We start from the raw sequence: 14839 nt of genomic DNA on the forward strand, positions 1-14839 counted from the left end.
AGTACTTGTGCAAGGTAAAATTTAGGATACAATGAATAAAGCAAGATAAGAGGTCTGCCATGAACCTAGTTCCTTCCTCTGTACTATTTGCAGAGTAAAAGCAAACCTGCAGAAAGCAGGATCGCTTCTGTGGATTTCTTAGGATCCACAGCAGAATGAATCCTATTATGGCGAGCCAAACGGAAAAAAATCTATACTAAGTAACAATCACTTTTATCTGAAAAAAACCTAGAATTCCTGTTAACATTGTTTTCAGGATGTTCATGGGACTTCTCAAAATCCAAGAAATCAAAGTTACAATGGCATACACAACCTTCTTTCTCCCCTACTTGTTTGTATGAAGTCCAGTTCAATCTCTACTCAGACACACCAGTGTGCAAACAATGCTACATCATGCCATTGTTTCTACTTTTGATATGCATTAATGAGACAGAGAGAGAGAGATACACCATAAAGTTTTACTTTCTCGATATAAATTAATTTAATAAATGTCATTACACTTAGTTCACTAGAGATTAAGTATAACAACAAGCAACAACACTCAACATTTCCTGATATGGTTTTTGAAGAATTCTGGGGATCACTTCCTGGTTCAAGTGTTGGAGAAGCCAGCTAGGGGCTGTGCTCTTCTTGCCTGCTGCTCACAAACAGAGAAGAATTGGTGAAGAATGCAGTAATAGATGGCAACTGGGGCAGCAACCACCACGAGATGATTGAGTTCAGGATCCTGAGGAAAGGAAGGAAGGAGAGCAGCAGAGTAAAGACCCTGGACTTCAGAAAAGTGCACCTTGACTCACAGGGAACTGATGGGCAGGATCCCCTGGGAGGCCAGTCTGAGTGGGGAAAAGAGTCCAGAAAAGCTGGTTATACTTTAAAGAAAACTTACTGAGAGCACAGTAATGAACCATCTTCATGTACAGCAAGAATAGCAACTATGGCAGAAGACCAGCTTGGTTTAGCAGGGAACTCTTCAGTGAGGTAAAACACAAAAGGGAAGCTTATAAGTAGAAACTTGGACAAACAACTAGGGAGGATTATAAGAGGACTAGCAAATTGCCTGTCAAGAATGATGGGGGAAGGGGGGCCAGCAGGGACAGAGCCCTGTGTCCTGCCCCACACCCCTGCTCCCCCCCTACCACATCGGGTCCGACCTCCCCTGCTTTGGGTCTGACCCCGCTCCCCCCACCCTCTTTAGGTCCAACCTCGCTTTGCCTCTGTGGAGGTGGGGCAGAGGGAGCCACTGCACCAGAGGCTGCGGGAGGAGGCAGGGCTGACAGAAGGGCTCCTGCCTCTCCTCATCTGGCCCCGCCGCTTGTAAAGTGCTCATTCCAATTTATTTTTTTTGCCCCATGTGAAGGTGGCCCTGCACCCAGCCACCTGGCCCACACAGCTAATCGGTACATGCACAGTTGGGCAAGTGTTACACACACACATAGACTAAGCCTTTTATTATATTAGAATTGCTCAGGCATGCAGAGATGAAATCAGGAAGGCCAAAGCACAATTGGAGTTGCAGCTAGCAAGGGACATTAATGGTAACAAGAAGGGTTTATACAAGTATGTCAGCAACAAGAGGAAGATCAGGGAAAGTGTGGCTCCCTTACTGAATGGGGAAGGCAACCTGACAGATGATGGGGAAAAGGTTGAAGTACTCAATTCCCTTTTCACCTCAGTCTTCACGGTAAGTTTAGCACCCAGACTACTGTACCAGGCAGCACAGTTTGGGAGAAGGTGAGCAGCAAACAGTGGCAAAAGAACAGGTTAAGGTCTATTTAGAAAAGCTAGGTGTGTACAAGTCCATGGGGCCAGATGCAATGCATCCGAGGGTGCTGACATTGGCTAATGTGATTGCAGAACTGCTGGCCATTATCTTTGAAAATTCCTGGCAATTGGGAGAGATCCTGGATGACTGGAAAAGGGCAAATAGAGTGCCCATCTTTAAGAAAGGGAAGAAGGAGAATCCAGGGAAATACAGACCTGTAAGCCTCACCTTAGTTCCTGGAAAAATCATGGAGTGGGTCAGTAAGGAATCCATTTCTAAACACCTGGAGAAGAAGAAAGTGATTAGAAGCAGTCAGCATGGATTCACCAAGGACAAGTTATCCCTGACCAACCTGATTACCTTCTATGATGAAATGACTGGCTCTGTGGATGCAGGGAAAGCAATGGATGTGATATACCTGGACTTTAGCAAGGCTTTTTTATGGTCTCCCACAACATTCTTGTAAGCCAACAAAGGAAGCACAGGTTGAGTGAATGGGCTGTAAGGTGGATGGAAAACTGGCTGGATCATCTGGCTCAAAGGGTAGTAATCAATGGCTCAATGTCTAGTTGGCAGCCAGTATCAAGTGGAGTGTCCCAGGGCTCAATCTTGGGGCCACTTTTGTTTAGTATCTTCATCAACAATCTGGAAAATGAGATGGAGTGAATCCTCAGCAAGTTTGCAGATGACACCAAGCTGGGGGGAACTGTAGATACATTGGTAGGGCTAGGACTCAGAGATACCTAGACAAATTGGAGGATTGAACCAAAAGAAATCTCATGAGGTTCAACAAGGACAAGTCCAAAGTCCTATACTTAGGATGGAACAATCCCAGGCACCAGTAAAGGCTAGGGACCAATGGCTAAGTAGCAGCTCTGCAGCAAGGGACCTGAGGATTACAGTTGACAATAAGCTGAATATGAGCCAACAGTGTGCCCTTGTTGTGAAGAATGGCTGCATTACCTGAAGGATGGTTCCAAAGTGGTGGCAAATGGCAGAACAAGGAGCAATGCTCTTAAATTGTAGCAAGTGACGTTCAGATTAGATATCAGGAAGAACTGTCTTACTAGGAGGGTAGTAAAGCACTGAAACAGGTTACCCAGAGGTTGTGAAATCCTCATCCTTGGTGGTTTTTAAGACCTGGCTAGACAAAGTCTTGGCTGGGATGATCTAGTTGGGGATGGTCCTGCTTTGAGCAGGGGGTTGGATTAGATGACCTCCTGAGGTCACTTCCAACCCTAATTTTCTATGATATATAGGGTACAGATCAACTAAGACCATAAGTAAATTCCCTTAAAAATGAATCTGCCTCATTCTTTGCTTTGCATCTAAACAAGCTGCATTGAGAATATAATTGTAGCCTGCTTAGTTAAATTGGTCCTGCATCTCTTTTAAGTACAGCTTTGAAATACAAGTCCATCGTATGTGGCTGAAGACATAAATTGTAAAAGCACATCTTAGAAAATGAGAACCAATATAAAAAGTCTAACCCTCTGGAACTTGAAGACCATGAAAAGTGTTCAGGTATACCAAAAGATAACAATATTAAATAAAACTTCTATATACAAAAGATAAGGGTTAATAATAATATATTGGAATGATTCTGCTTTATATTCTACTATCCAAACATATCATATTATATTGATGTCACATTATATTGCTGTTGCTTGCTATATCTTATAGACTGCATATGACTTTATCACACCATGGCAATACTAATATGGCTTTTGAAGTACTATAAAATATTGGAGCATGGGGATGTTAAAATATATATATATATATATATATATATATATATATATAGCTACTACTTACTTGACTAGAGTAGAGATGAGAAGAAAGGATTCCACATTCTACTGTGGGATGTTTTCCAGAGCAAGGACCTTTAAAGAGGTGCAGGCACAGAGGCCCCCTCAACACATTACAGGTATTATGCAATTAACGGGTTAATTGTTCAATTAACTGAGACCATGCCATTAAAAGGTCCAACCAGCTACAAAGTTAGACCTTGAAAATATGTACTAACTTTATAACTGGTTGCAATCCAGCTTTAATTTGCAAGTGTAGAAGGATTTCCCCCTGTGGCTGGGAACCCCATCAACTGACAGAGCTCCCAGCCATAGGGGTGCACATTGTGCAGCCAGGGCTTGGAGTCCTGCAGCTGAGGGGACTCTCCTTACCGGCAGCATCCCACTGCCACTGGGACCAAGTCCCACAGCTGTGGGACTTTCTGTCCTGGCAATGGTGACTCCTGTGTGGCACTTCTGGGATAGGGAGACCTGCAGGTGTGGGACCCTCAGTCCCAGTGACCATGGGGGACTGCCAAAATGGAGAGTCCACAGCTGTGGGACTCTTGATCCTGGCAGCCATAGGGTGCTTCCATGGCTGTGAGTCCTGTCAGCTATGAGGCTTGGAGTTGTGGGAGCTCTTTACTTGCTGGTGTTGGAGGAGACAAGGATGGTAATCCCAGGCCCCACCCTGGTGTGATAGGATTTAAGGCTGAATCCAGCAATCACACCTATTGCCAGGAATGTACAGCACGGCAGGAGGCACGGTTGTGTGGATCATGATTCACATCTTATCACACCTTTACCTTACCATCTAAAGGGGCCTGATAGTCCTTTTCTTTCCACCCTACTTTTGAGCTCACCCAGAAGCCTTACCATGTTTTGGTAGTATCTGTGTGACAACTTTGAAAGTTGAAATTCCTGGACTGAGATTGCAAAATTAGATATATTAATAGGCTGGTGCTGAGAAGTCATTTTTGCAAGTACCATAAGTCTTCAAATGACACCAAAGCTTGACAAATATGTCAAACTGGTGCAATGTGGTTGGGTTTGTGCAAGATAAGGTAATATTTGTATCTATGTGTAGTTTCCAGTCCCCTCATCTCATGCCTGTATCCTTAAGAAAACTTGTTACTATTTTTACTGAGCATTTTAAAAGCTTCTCTGTCTCTGCATCCTTTGTTGAAAATCAGAGTATAAGGAAGCAGTCAGGTGACTGCTGTGATGCAGAAATGGCTGTGGCCAGAAATCCCTGAAGGTCCATAACCTTCTGTCTTGTCTTGTTGTTGCTAAAGCAATTGGCTACCTAAATCCTCCTCCTTTCCCCTTGTTTTTACAAGGCATGTTTTAGCACAGTTTGGAAAATGGCTCAGCTCCTATAAATATTTTTATGGAATTATAGCACATCATTGTATCCTTCTTTATATGTCGAGCTGTTGCTGGCTGCTTTTTTCCCCTTCTCTGAAAACAGGAGACAAAAAAGTATGTTATCATCATAAAGTTCACTGTACTGTAACTTAGAAAGTACTAGATGACAGAGGTGTGCAAGGAAAAGTCAGTTTATCCCAGGGGAACCAGGACTTTGCTCAACACGGCCTATACTAGCAGCCTGACACAAGTTTAAGAGCTAAACCCAGTTGGCATTTTAAGAGCTAATATAAACAGCTGTGAAAAGAAAACCATTTGTAGCGCACAAAAAATAATCTATTGGTCCAATAAAGCCCATAAATAATAACTCTACAGGCTTGAGAGTTGCCTACTGGCACATTTCCTATTAATGAGTTATTTATATACAGATAGAAAGTATTCTTGTAGAAGACTGTAATCACTTTCCCTCTGGATATAGAGATGGAGGCCAACAAAATTTCAACTCCTAGAACCTGCTGCATGTGGAAACTAATTTCTTTGGACCACAGCTCTCCATTAAAACATGCCTGGCACTCAGACTATATCACAGAAAACCTTTGTTGTTTACCTCAGAGGCCATCCTTGTGCTGTGATCTCTAAGGAGGGACTTCTATTGCATCTGCAGGACAAAGAAGGGGCTATATGCTTTTACTGTATTACTCAATGGAAATACCAGTTGAAGGGCAGAAGTAACAAACATGAGGAGCAATAAGAGCCAGAAAATGTTGTATTATCTATAATTTAGGTACAAGAGAGAAGGGTTTTTTGTGATCTTCTATTGGGCCAGTTCTATAGTTAGGAGAGAGATGTTGGGCAAGCTTTGGACACAAAGGCTGCATCCAGACAAGTGCAGCCATACAGCATGTGGAACCACAAACATGTCTGCAGCACCACATACTGTATATTTTGATGTTCTCCAGGCTGCAAGGGAGTGCTGGATATCCAGGGATCAAAAAAACCCATGGAAGAAAAAAGCAGAGCAGCACACGCACAGCCAGCGCACACCCCTCAAAAACAGAGCTGTGCTGCCCAGAACCACGCTGCAGCTGCTGGCCAGGCTCCATGTGACAGAATCCACTGCTGCAGCCCCAGGACGCCCCCAGGACCCCAGGTAAGGCTTCTGGTATCAGCCCAGTGCTGTCCCCAGTCTCTCCTACTCCACCTGGGGTAACTTACCATGCACCAAAGCATGCGTGGCACAGGCATTTCCCAGGGATAGGTAGCGCCAGCGCAAGGTGCACTGCTGTTACTTGCCCCCCGGGAACCAAAGTCCATGCTTGTCTGGACACACCCAAATTGCCCTGAAGGAGGTGACCAGAAGAATGGCATTTTGCATAACAATGTTGCCTGTCATACATTTCTTGGACTGTTGCTGGTTGTCCCTCAATATGAGGATGACAGTCTTCCAGTATATAGGGAAGTAATTGGAAAGTTTGTTGATAACGGAAGAAGCCAATCCATGATTTGCATGTTCAACTGGCAGTGCTGGGTCACAGCTCTTGCCCTTTTTTCCTCCTATGGATCTGAACCTTGACCTGTGGTTCAAGGATGCTAACAGGTCTGTGTGCTAGCAACGACCTAGAAAGCAATGCCATCTGGAGTTTGGTACTCCTGGTAGGGTCAAGAGGTCAAGAGAACTCCTGGTAGGGTTAAAAGCAAGGTTTCCAAATTAATAATCCAAAAATGAAAATAAAAGTCCTGAACAGTGGAGCAGGCAAATGAGGCAAAATACTTTACAATGGCTGGAAAAGCAGATGAAACCTACAGCAAAGTAAAAATCTCTTAGCGATTAGATTAAGGTTTCCTTCCCATGGAGTATCATATGCATAATGCTTCACATTAAAAGAAGGCATGCACAGGCATCTTCCCTCCTGGATCATCATGGCTACAAAAACACCCCAAACGTACCAAAACATATAGTTTGGGTACCAGCTTGATAACCCCTCCCAGAACCTTGTGAAAGAAACCTGAATTCAAGAAGTCCATTGGGAATAAATTAATAAGCAGTCAGAACCACTCATTTAGAAATAGAAGTTACTGGACAATCAAACTGCAAAGGTAGAAAACATAAATTACTCTTTTTACAGAAGATGTCTGCATTATGCCCCAACTTGGGAAGTGTGGGAGGCAAGTGCATATTAAGTGACAGTGGGACTGTTCAGTCCAATTTAAAATGAATACTCTAAAGTGGTCTTTTGACAACTTATTAAAAATGTAAGCATGATTCCAAACCCTCAGGTTACCTGATTTTTATAGTTAACATTCTCTACTGAAATAGCAATACATGATAACTGTCAGAAAGTCAGTCATAATAGCTGTAGGCTACTTTCCAAAAATAAAATAGCAGTCTATATCAGGCAGTGTGGTGCTAGCGCCATGTTCTATACAGACTCTTCTGAAACTCAGCAACTCAGACAGCTAAAATTTGTCTGGGACTTGGCTGAAGAAGACCTTCAGTGCTCTATAATCCAAATCAAATTATGTTGTATCCCTCTATGTATCAGAACTAGAGAAACTTTTGATACCAAGAGAATAGAAACCAGTTTTTATGTCAGAAAGGCACAATGAAGTTACAGATCCCATAGATAGTCTATTTTTAATGTGAAAAGATATGTACAGTTAACAGCATAACTTTCCAAAAAAAGGAGTGGCATAAGGAGTAACACTATGTTGAACCTGGTTGAAACCAGACCAGACCTAGGCTTGGCAGACTCTATTACTGCCTTCCTGCATGCACATAGGTAGGGTAACTGTACATCCCAGTTTGCCTGGACCCATCCCAGATTTTAAAGGTTGGTCCTGGCCAGATAGCAAAAATTAAAAATGAGCATCCAGGAATTCTGTTACATTCCAGTGGGAAGGCAGAGCAGCACTGTGTGCCAGGCAGCTTTGCCTCCCCACAGGATTGTGTCCACACCCCTCCCCACTGGTCTCTGCCACTGCCTGCAACAGTGCCACTGACTTGGAGAAGTGGGGAGGCAGTGGCAGTGTCCCAAATATCCCAGTTTTCCTGGTAGTTACCCTATCCAGAGGTAAAACAGGAAGGTCATTTATAAAAAAGGGATACTAAAGTACACCCATATCTATAATATGATTCAAGGAACAAAAATGTAATTGGCATGTGTGTGACTGTCTGTCTGTGTGAGTAAAAGGGCTGTGCAGAAAACTATTCTATTTCACGAAAAATATCAGAAGGCTTGACATTTTGTTTTTCCAATTAGTTTCAAATTTGAATTTGTTTCTATGTGGAATGAAACTGAATCCTCACAGAAGTATTAATGAAAGAGACCTACAGTTCCTGAAAATCCAAGAAATTAGCAGCTAGGGCACTAGCATGACATGAGGAAGACCGGGTTTACCTACTTACTCTGCTTAATTTGGAATCAGGACTTGAATCTGGCCCTCCTGTCCTCAATACTGGGCTAGAACATTAGTTTCTCTTTTGTTGGCTCAATGAGTCAACAAAAGGGATCCATGTATACAAAATAGAACATCTTCAACACAAGGCGCTGGGTGGGAGATGCGATAGCCTGATAACTATGGGATATGTTGAGGCTCTAAATACTAAGCTAATGGCTATTGTGTGAAAGTGGCCATGTGCTCTTTCTCTCTCCCATCCTGGACCTGACACACCTTCCCAACAGAAATGTTGAATCCAGCATATTTCTGCAAAACCCTCCAGTTTTGATGAAACAGCATTTTCCAGCAGAGGAATTTTGTCTACAGTTTTGATCAGCTTACAGTTGTGCCTGTTTGTGTACATGTGTAAGGTGTGAGAATAACTAATTTAGCAGTCTTTCTCTTTTTCAGTGTTGATAGATAACAACTGAAAAGGGTCAGGAACTAACAGCATGTCAGCTGCTCTACAGTAACTATTCTGTGCATCTCTCCTATTCCATAGTAAGCAGAGGCTAAATCCTTGTAATTTAAAAGTTATTTTCTTAAGGTGTAAACTGCCCCAGTTTAGCTTTCACTTACTGCAGGGTAGAGCGGACACACAGAACAGTTACCATAGATCAGCTGATGCATAGTAAATCCTCCTCTCTTTCAAGTCTGTGAACCTGGTTCATGTGTCAGTACCCAAAAAAGAGACAGAAACTGATGAATTATTATAGTTTCACAAGGTAAATATAATTTGTTCATCTATAGGTGTATCTACATGTACATTTGCTCTAGGAGCTGTTTACTCTCAAGTAAACTGCTCAAGAGTAAACACTCCTGGGTGCACGACTATACATGCAGGGATGTGGGAGCAGATTTGCTGCTCCTAGCAGCAAACTGCTTCACTCCCTGTGACCCTGCAATGGTGTCCTGCCACCACTAGGGGGAGGTGGAGGCACTGGCCACAGCTGCCTACAGCCAGCAGCCATCTTTAAAAGGCAACCCCACCTGCTGCTCCCTGGCCAGCTTCTTTTCTGACTGGGAAAAGCATACAGAGCCTGGGGGCAGCATGCAGTGGCTCTTTTGCTGCAGCCTCTGTCTCCCTGCACCATGGCTGCTCCACCCCCCCACTCCTGGCAGCAACATGCAGTGGCCTGGGTTTCTGGTAGGGCTCTGCAAAGCACCATCATTTCGTTTTGATGTCTATTTTGCCATTACAAAGGGAGAGTGTTTCATTTCATCATTTTGTTTCATTTCAAAGCACTACCGTTTCGTTTAATCAAAACTGTTTCACTGTTTTGACCCATTTCGACGTTTCACCCATAGGCTATAATGGGGAATCATGAAAATGCCTAAAACATTGTCATTTGTTGCCCAATTCAGATGGGCAGGGATGGTAGCCCCCTCTGAGGGCATGAAGCCTGCCAAGTTTCAAGGACCTAGGTGCAGAGGTTTTTCAGAAACTGCACCTCAAAGTCTTGAAAGCAAAATTTGCCAGCAGCAGCCTCCTCTTAACTTGCAGGACTGTGCCAGACTCCTCCTGGGGGTGTGGGCCCCTGGATGTGTGCCAGATGACAGGAGACTACCACTGCCACCTGGGACCAGTGCTGGGTGCAGCCCGCACCCAATGCTGGGGAAGACAGATGCTGCTGCTGGCCCCAGGCAGCAGTGGCTGTCTCCTGTCATCCGGACACAGATCCAGGGGTCCGCATCCCCAGGAGGGCTGCGGGTCTGTGCCAGACTCCTCCTGGGGGTTCGGGCCCCTGGATCTGTGCCCCAGATGAGAGGAGGCTCAGACTGCCTCTCCCACCTGGGACTGATGCTGGGCATGGGCTGCGCCCGACACCAGACAAGATTGCTGCTGCCACAGCCTGAGCCTCTTCTCACCCAGCTCGCAGCCCCGGGAGGAGTCTAGCACAGCCTGGCAGCCCTCCTGGGGGTGTCAGACCCCAGATCTGCACCCTGGATGAGAGAAGGCTGTCCTGTCACCTGGGCCCAGCGCAGGGCACAGGCTACGCCCAGCACTTGAGACAATTACTGCTGCCACCTGTCTTAGGGAGACGCAGCTGAGCCTCCTCTCCTCTGGGGCACAGATCCAGGAGTCTCACACCCCCAGGAGGGCTGCTGGGCTGTGTCGGACTCCTCCTGGGGGTGCAGGCCCCAGGATCTGCACTGGATGACAGGAGGCTGCTGCTGGCACATGGAACCAACACTAGGCAGAGCCCGCACACAACACTGGGTTCCATGGAGCTCAGCCCAGGGGCAGAAGGTGGAGCACAGCCCCAGGACCGCCCACCTCTCCCTGTCGGGCTGCACTCCAATCAGCTCTGCCAGTCCCACAGAGTGCAGCCCAGCAGCAGCAGGCAGACAGAGCCGGTGCTGCACCGCCCGCCACCGAGCTGAGCTCCATGGTGCTGGCAGAGCCGATTGGAGCACAGCCCAGTGTCAGGAGGCAGGCAGAGCTGGCGCTGCACTCCAATTGGCTCCGTCAGCCCCATGGAGTGCAGCCCAGTGGGGGGAGGCAGACAGAGCCAGTGCTGCACTCCACTTCCCACCACTGGGCTTAGCTCCATTGGGCTGGTGGAGCTGATTGGAGTACAGCCCAGTGGCGGGAGGTGGGCAGAGCTAGCGCTGCACTCTGATCAGCTCTGCCAGCCCCACAGAGTGCAGCCCAGCAGCTGGAGGTGGTGAGATCCAGGGCTGTGATCCCGACCGGGTTGAGCTACATGGGGCTGCAGAGCCTGTCAGAGCGCAGCACTGGCTCTCCCCTGCCTCCCACTGCCGGGCTGTTTCAAAACTCAAAATGTTTCAAAACTTTCAAAATGTTTCGATTGCCCTCATTTCATTTTGAAGCTGTTTTGATGCCCTTTGTTTCATTTAGATTTTGCTGTTTGGAGCTCAAAACACATCGAAACAGCTTTGAAATGAAACACTTGGCAAAATTTCGCACAGCCCTAGCTCCTGGTCACCAGGGTGCTAGCCCTGCTGGCCCACCATGGCAACCACTGTCTGAGTCAGGGCAGACTGGGCTCTGCTGGCTCTCCCACGTACAGTGCCTGCCTGGTTGGCCTCACCATGCCATCTCAGGCCCCCTGCTACCACGCAGCTGTCAGACAGACCCCATTCTGCTGCCCAGACCCTGAGAGGGATGCTGACAACCTGTTCCTTTATGCCACTGTCAGAGCCATTCATGCCCTCCTGGACCTCCAGCCATGACACCTCTGGGCCCACCCGACCAGCCAGGACTGGTGGCTGCACATCATCAAGACCACCTGGGATGATGACCACTGTCTGGAGGCTTTCTGGGTGACCCAGGCCACTTTCGAAGACCTCCTGGAGCAGCTCCACTTGCACATAGACTGGCAGGACACCACCATGCAGCAGCCCCTTCCTGCAGAAAACCGCCATGCCTGCCAGCCTCTGATACATTGGCCACCTCTTCAGTATGGGCAAGGCCAGGGAGGCCATCCTGGAGGTGTGCACCCCCTCCAGGATGTGCTGGGGCACACAGAGTTCTATATGCATGACCCCCTGGTGGTGGCAGCAGGGTTCCCTGCCCTGAGCTTCCATCAGTACATCCTCATCACCTGCCTACCCCACAGAGACCACCCCTGCTATAGCAGGCAGGGCTTCCATTCCGTCATGCTCCAGTCTGGTGCAGGGGGTGGGAGAGCTGGCCCCGGGGCATCTCCCCAGGGAGGCTCCCTCCACTGGCTGGGCAGGCAGTGCCCATGACACCCATGTCTCCTGCAACTCTGCCCTGCCAGCCCTGGTTGAGAGTACATGCTTCATGCTGGGGGTGCTGGACCTCCATCTGGGTGCGGTGGTGGTCCCACCCCTCCTTATTGGGGACCCCACCTACTCCTTCCCTGGCTCATGTGACCCTGCACCAGCCAGCTGGACTACCACCAGGCATACTTCAACCAGTGCCTGGGCTGGACCATGCCCTCACAGAGTGTGCCTTTGGCCAGTTGAAGGGACAGTGCTGTACCCTCATCATCCACCTTAAGGATGCCAAAGCCAACATTGCCCAGGTCATTGTCACAATGTGCATACTACATAACATCTGCAAGGCCTGGGGGAGCTCTTTTGCAAGGCGTGGGCACAGAAGGCACAGCAGGCAGAAGACACTTGGCACCAGGAGCACCAGCTGTGGTGGCAGTGACAGTGGCAGCCCCTCCCCACCCTGCTGAGGCCCTGGGTGATCTACATACCCGCTAACAGGGGCCAGGGATCACCACCTCTACCTGCACTCCCTGCTGAAGCCCATCTGGACAGCCACCAGCAGACCCCCATCCCACCACACACACCCAGCACCACACTCACTACAGACAGGTCTCCAAAAAGCTGTTTATTCCCCTCACAGAAACAGATCCCCCTTCCCTCCCCAGCAACAGGTCCCATCCCTGCTCCCTCCCCAACAACAGAGCCCATCCCCTGCTACCTCCCCATGGGTACCCATGATTCACAGTAAATTGGTTGGGCAGGCCTGGGCCCAGGTGGCTGCCAGACAAGCCCCGCATCCCCACTTGCTTCCCAGGAGCTAGTAGGCCACTGGGTGCTGGCCACAGGCAGCCTGCTTCCCCATCTCCATTCCCAGGCTGGGACAGGCCTAGGTCCTAGCAGCACCTGCTGCTGTGGCTCCAGACCCCCTTCTCCTCCTGCAAGCCAGTCAGTCTCCTTTGCTGCTGCCACGCACATAGCACCTGGGCTCAGGGGACACAGGGCTCCCAGACAACTGGGATTACAAGATGCCTCAGTGGAGGGGGTCCAGTGGAGGGGCCCTCTCTGGGGAGGTGCCCCAGGGCCAGCTCTCTCACTGCCAGCACCAGCTCGGCACCCTGAGTGTGCTCCTGCTGCAAGTTTCCCTGGCACAGTGCAAGGAGTTGTTTGTATCAACCAAGGGTTGCCCAACCCACTGCACCCTGCTGCTGCTGATGGCTATGGTGCCCCAGGCACACCTGTATACCTGGCTTGGGACTCTGAGCTTTGACAGTATGGGGGACAAGCCAACACTGACCCACAACCCCTGTGCTGCCTAAAGGGCTACCTGTAGCTGCTTTACATGTCTCTGCCCCCTGCAGCCAAGGAGGACATCATCAACACTTTCCTCAGCACGTGAGAGGCCCATGCCCACCTAGCTGTGGGGACACAGGTTGCTCAATAAAGTATTTCACTGTCTCCCACCTCCCTGCATGCTGAGGGGTGGGGGTGGGGGTGGACCCAGGGGCCAGGGGAGTGCAACCAGGCTGGGCAAGGAAAGGGGGCCAGGGAAGGGGCTGGGACAGGGACAGGGACAGAGGCTGGGGCAGGGGCCAGGTTGGGTAGGGCCCTTCCCCCAGTGCGGGGCTTACCAGGCATGTGAGGCTGGCATGCCTAACGGCCCAAGTCAGTCCCTGCTCATGCTGAGGATGTGTGGCTCCCAGCAGTGTCCTGGTTCAAAGGGGTGTGGCATGTGGCTGCCCAGGAAGAGGCCCCCTCTGGGGAAGAGCTGGAGTTGCTGGCAGCTGGCAGTACCATGACCAGCCTGGCCTCATGGGTGGGGCTGAGGCCATGGAGTTGTCAGGTTAGGCACTGGCCAGGGCTCCTAGAGATGCTGAAGAATATTGGGAGCAGGGAGCATGGCAGGATAGACTCCTGGCAGGTCAAGAGGCCCTGCCCCAGTGATGCATCACCACAGATCCTAGGCCACAGCAGAGGCCTGGGCAGGCCACCTTTGTTCAAATACATGGTACAGCTGCAGCCAAGATCCCAGGGAATGAGAATATTGTCCAATTGCCACATAAGGGACACTGACTTCCAGGCAATCCCCAACTGACCGTGGTTGGTAATCATGACCCACTGTGCCTGCAAGGCCTTAACCTTTATGCAGCAGTAGCGCACTGGCTGGTCATGCCTGCACTGTTGCATATGGCTCAACAGCCTCACCTCAGCCTTGACCCACAGTGCTATCTGAGCTCCAGTCTCCTCCTGGGACCAGCTGGGGCCCTGGAAGGTGGCATGTGGCATAAGGGAGGATGCCAGCATGGCTCCCATGATGGCTCACTGGGCCTCCACATGGCAGTCCAGGTGCTGCCAGGCCTGGGCAGCTTCCTGCAGCACCCAGTGCAAAGGCACAGTGCAGGACTGGCAGGCACATAGCAAGGCGGTGCCAGGCAGTGGTTGTGGGGTCCAGGCAGGCTGCTGCAGGTTGCCTGTGGCCAGCTGGTGTCAGTCCCAGTGGCCACAAGCTGGCTGCACACGGCCCCAGGTGCTGCCAGGCTTGGCAGTTTTCTGCAGCACCCTGCAGGTCTGGACAGCATAGCCCTGGCAGCTACGCAGCACTGCAGTACCAGGGAGTGGCACTGGGGTATAGGTAGACTGCTGCAGCTGCCCTGCAGCTTGTACTTGGGAGCATGGTGGCCAGCAGTGGCCACAGGCTGCCAGCAAGTGTCCCTAGGCCCCAGTATCCCCTCAGGCTTTTAAGGTCCTGGAGCTAAGGCAGACATAAAGCCAGCCCAGC

At 49.2% G+C, this 14839-nt stretch overlaps 1 long non-coding RNA gene across 1 annotated transcript; it reads right to left on the reverse strand.

Moving 5' to 3' along the window:
- Positions 1 to 307: 307 nt before the first annotated feature.
- Positions 308 to 9926, reverse strand: LOC132249358 (uncharacterized). Its single transcript, XR_009460812.1, has 3 exons — positions 2123 to 9926; positions 1991 to 2045; positions 308 to 727 (listed from the first exon to the last, which is right to left on the reverse strand). It is a non-coding gene; the product is annotated as an uncharacterized LOC132249358 (long non-coding RNA).
- Between the last annotated feature and the right edge of the window lie 4913 nt (positions 9927 to 14839).

The sequence above is a fragment of the Alligator mississippiensis genome, chromosome 3 (assembly GCF_030867095.1).
Source record: "Alligator mississippiensis isolate rAllMis1 chromosome 3, rAllMis1, whole genome shotgun sequence".
NCBI lineage: Eukaryota > Metazoa > Chordata > Crocodylia > Alligatoridae > Alligator > Alligator mississippiensis.